General features: G+C 41.4%; 1 non-coding gene across 1 annotated transcript; it reads left to right on the forward strand.

The window, feature by feature from the left end:
• Nucleotides 1-635: 635 nt before the first annotated feature.
• On the forward strand, nt 636-708 carry Trnaf-gaa. The gene has a single exon. It is a non-coding gene; the product is annotated as a tRNA-Phe (tRNA).
• Nucleotides 709-5,189: the final 4,481 nt, after the last annotated feature.

Below are 5,189 nucleotides of genomic sequence, written 5' to 3' on the forward strand. Positions count from 1 at the left end.
CAGTAGTCGACCTCAATTATTAAGTTGCCCACTCAAGCCATCGTGTCGGTTTTGCCAGGAATGGACACTTTTGGCTACCACGGAGTCATCATTAAGCCCCAAAAACCTGCTGCAAGTGCACAGTATGTTACTTATCATCGATAGTTTCGATCAAAAGACAATCTGCAGTCGACGATAGTTATCGTTACAGCGGTTGATTACAAAGAAGATTTCTTGTGGTAGCATTGTGGCGTTCAGGAATTATTTTCTTGAAATATTTAGAAGTTGTGCAAGACTGCTTACAGAAAATGCAGGCACTGTATACTTGTCTCTATCTTTAAATGTGTCGATTTGTTTAAAGTTATGAGGAAGTTAAGAAAATTGCACGGCAGATGTATGCGATCGTCTGTCATTAACCCCAAATTGTTAATAGATAAATTATTCGTTCATCTGGCGACGTGCTTACTACTTATAGCCACTTTCCTTTCGTCACGACTGGTTTAAATACGGCTTGCGGAAATCTCCAGATATCGTGCCTACAAAAATTCCGTGATTGCCGTCACGTGCTTAGTGTGCCAGTGGGATGTGTGGCCGACGTATTACGAAATCGAAGAATTATGCCGAGTCAAGCTTATCGCAGAAGAAGCACCACGTGCGCCGAAATAGCTCAGTTGGGAGAGCGTTAGACTGAAGATCTAAAGGTCCCTGGTTCGATCCCGGGTTTCGGCATTGCATTTTTATCTCAGTCACCAGCAAACAAGAGAGAAATGTTGTTATTGTTGTTGATGTTGTGGTCTTCAGTCCTGCGACTGGTTTGATGCCGCTCTCCATGCTACTCTATCCTGTGCAAGTTTCTTCATCTCCCAGTACTTACTGCAACCCACATCCTTCTGAATCTGCTTAGTGTATTCATCTCTTGGTCTCCCTCTACGATTTTTACCCTCCACGCTGCCCTCCAATGCTAAATTTGTGATCCCTTGATGCCTCACAACATGCCCTACCAACCGGTTCCTTCATCTTGTCAAGTTGTGCCACAAACTCCTCTTCTCCCCCATTCTATTCAATACCTCCTCATTAGTTATGTGGTCTACCCATCTAATCTTCAGCATTCTTCTGTAGCACCACATTTCGAAAGCTTCTATTCTCTTCTTGTCCAAACTATTTATCGTTCACGTTTCACTTCCATACATGGCTACACTCCATACAAATACTTTCAGAAACGGCTTCCTGACAATTAAATCTGAGGTCATGAGCGGTAATGAACAGAAATGGGAAATAAAAGAAATTTGTGGTGCAATCTGACAAGAAGAAGAGATCGGTTGGTAGGACACATTCTGAGACATCAAGGGATCACCAGTGTATTATTGGCGGGATAGGTGGCGGGTAAAACTTGTAGAGTCAGAAGGATGTACTTATTTGAAGATGAAGAGGCTTCCACAGGATAGAGTAGCATGGAGAACTGCATCAAATCTGTTTTCAGACTGAAGACCGAAACAAAAACAATCGTAAAGACCGTGATGGAGCTTACGGGTTACCACCTTTTCAGTGGTAAGTGTAGTGAACTGAACTGGGGAAAGCTACTTCACCGGCTACTGTCCAACTTACTGGGTGTGGCTCACTACAATCGAGACCGTGTAAGAAGATCTGCTGCCAGCTTCCAGCTGCAAAGTGCTGACGGCTGCAGGCGAAAACAGTAACCGTCTACAGAGCTGTGACAACACTGTGGCATTCCCATAGAGACGTTTACAAAATCGTGTTACGTTGTTGGTCGAAGCAGGCCTGCAAAGCCGGCGCACGCATCGCACTGCAACTGTCAGGGGTCAACTTAACACCTACAGGTCACTTTACAAAATAATTTTGCCCACACTCGTTCAGTTACTAAGTCACCCGCCACTTGACTAAGTTACTGGCCTGGTGTGGTCCACACTCAAGAGAAGCAGCTTGATCCTTTCTTTTTATTATAGTCATCTGCTAAATAGTCGTCATTCATAGCTGAGGAGGCAGTATGTCGCGACGAGTCTAGGAGCTTGTGATGAACCGATGAGTTGACGTTGTTAGTGCTGTAGGCTTCAGTCTGAAGACTGGTTTCATACAGTTCTACACGCTTGTCTATCTCCTACAAGGATCTTCATGTCTGCGTTTTACTGCAACCAACATAACTTTCAACCTGCCTACTGTACTCAAGCTGTGGTCACCTTCAACAAAAATGAAAACTTTGAGGTTTTGCTGGCGACATTGCGAAACCGTCACAGACGGCAAAATATTTTGAAGATCAGCTGAACGGAATGCGTAGTGCCTCGAGAAGAGGCTATAAATTATATTCGAATTAAAAAGTACGATGGTGAGGTAGTTAAATGAGACACTAAAGGTAGTAGACAAGTTTTGCTACTTGATCAGCTAAATAAGTGATGATGGACAAAGTAGAGAAGACAGAAAGTGCAGTCTGGCAATGGCAAGAAAAGCATTTCGGAAAAGGAAAATTTGTTACCGAATATAAATTTAAATGCTAGGAATTCTGAAGCTATTTATCCGTAGTATGGAAGTAAAACGTCGACGATCAACACATTCGACAAGAAGAGAAGGGAAGGTTTCGAAATGTATTGTTATAGAAAAATGCTGAAGATTAAATGGGTAGATCGAGTAAATAATGAGGAGCACGTATTTGCTTCAGATTATGTAAACGGCACTGCGGCATTCGTATGCGTGATGTAACGTGCGAGCGCAGAGGAAGACTAGCGACAGCTTGAGACATGTTTCTCCACTGGAAGGACTTCACTAGTTACTGGCAGACAACCGATGAACGATGCCAAACTCTGGCCGGTGATGGACGATGACAACTTCGAAGAACTGACAGAACCAGTCTGAAGTGACCTCGAGAGATAAGTCTATCACATCTCGCACTGCTCACATCGAGAGACTTATAGAAAAGGAGACACAAAAATCGATTGTATCGTTGGAGGCTCCAAATAATCGGCGGTGATATGGGCGACCGACTGACACCCCGTACAGTTGTACAAGTTTCGATTCCTACATGCTAGGACCTTGTTCGGAGACTGTAACTTCGTGTAAAATTACAACTAAGTTTGGTAAAAAAATTATTTAGTAATGGTTAGGTTTACAGGTAAAATATTAGTCCTGCGAGTACAGAAGAGTTTTTGACAACAAAAGAATGGTTTTTATTTACAAATTTGGGAATTTCAGAACAATGGCTTCTGTAATCGGCAATAAACTATTTGTTTTTTCTGTTGGCTGGAACAGTTCCGTTATTTTCAGCCTTTTTAGAAAATGCCTTTGAACATTTCTTGTCAAACTCAGTTAATTAATTTTTCCTCTAATGTTTATTGCATTAACTGTAATTGCTTGTGGAGGACATATTTGAAAATGAAAGACTGACATTAATTGTGGTATGTATTATGACAAACAGTTACATGTAAGAGAAAAAATTTCGATTACACAAGAATACAATTGTGTCAAGTTAAATGGACCATTATTTAACAAGTGGCAGCTCAGATAAAAGAGGTCGAAGTCGATGAACGGCAAAATCCGGCGCACTTTGATTGATATGGTTTGGGAACTGGAAAAGACACTATGTAAGATAAAATAATAGGGAAAGAATAATATTGTTAGTTCAAGAGCATATTGTAAATCTAGTTGTAAGGTGTAATGTGGTGTTAAATTACCTTTGGAAGGTCTAACGGTCCTTTTTTTTAAGTTATTGGTGGTGTATTTAAAGAGGGGTGCGATGTGAGGCTGAGTTCGTTTTTCACATTGAAGTTGACAAAGGAGATTCTGTATGAAGACACAGAGGATGGGGAGGGAGAAAACGATTGAGACAGTGAGAGGAACATTTTACATGAAGTTCTATACCTACGGCCAATTTTCATTTACACCAAACATATTTAAGATCCTAAATTATTGAAAGAGAGCTCATTTGTAAATAGGAACACATTATAAATCCACAAGGCAGGCTGTACTGCTGAAGAAGTTGACTTAATTTTGCCACACGCTTTGTTCGCACAAACTAGGTCCTCTCGAAGAAAAAAGAAAACAGAGATACTTCACATTGTTCACTCTGAGCACTTCACTGCTGTTGATGTTTGTCAGTTGGTGGAGGGGTGGGCAGTCGACGTCGCCGCCGACTGGGACGGGACTGAACCTGGTGAAGGTGGAACCCGACTTTCCGGAAATACATATTTTTCAGAGTTATTGATAAAAATGCTATAGCTAGAGTTCTTTGTACAACATTTGAATACTTCTGCAGAATTTCACTAAGAAAATAATAACACTCAGCAAAATTGGAAAGCCGGCCGCAGTGACCGAGCGGTTCTAGTCGCTTCAGTCAGGAACCGCGCGGCTGCTACGGTCGCAGGTTCGAATCCTGCCTCGGGCATGTATGTGTGTGTGAAGTCTAGGGGACTGATGACCTCAGATGTACAGTCCCATAGTGCTTAGAGTCATTGTAATCCTTGAGAGAAATTGCACGATACTTGCTTTCCGCACCCTCGGCAGGCCTCCTCAATTTTATAAATGGCACCTGTACTATAGAAGATGCCGGCGGCCATTTGCAGCAACAAGCATCAATACTCAAACTAAAGTTCTATTCGGTGGTTTTGATCAAGTTAGAATTAGAATATTATTATAATGAAGTTTTAATACCACCTTACAGAGTTTATTAAATGAAATATGCCCATGAGTGGGACATAGACAGGTGATTAACTGAAATACGCATACCAAATATTCTGTGAAATGATAAGGGAATATGGTGTGGCTGGGAGAAGTCACTGTAACATATTTATATAATAACACAATCACATTTATTCAATAAACATTACCATCTCAAATATTCCCTCTCACTTATCACGGAATGCTGGCGTGATACAAATAGTATAATATCTAAGTAAACTTAGTTAAACATCCGGCTAACATGTGCCGTGAATCGACAATGACTGCCGCCTGCACATTTCTATCATCATTTAGCCACACACACACTAACATTCACTCTATTCATTTTATCTAACAGATAAAAGAGGAAGGTTCCCATACACCAAGTGGGACAACATTGGGAGAGAGCACATGGTTCCAACTGTAACTTTAATTCGGGCAAGTCCCGTCTTCACGTTTAACTAACTCGGCGAGTTTTATTGGATAATATGAAGGAACAATTAAATCACACGCGTGAATTTACGTAGAAGATCCGGCTCGATCACGAA

The sequence above is a fragment of the Schistocerca americana genome, chromosome 9 (genome assembly GCF_021461395.2).
Source record: "Schistocerca americana isolate TAMUIC-IGC-003095 chromosome 9, iqSchAmer2.1, whole genome shotgun sequence".
Classification (NCBI taxonomy): Eukaryota; Metazoa; Arthropoda; class Insecta; order Orthoptera; family Acrididae; genus Schistocerca; species Schistocerca americana.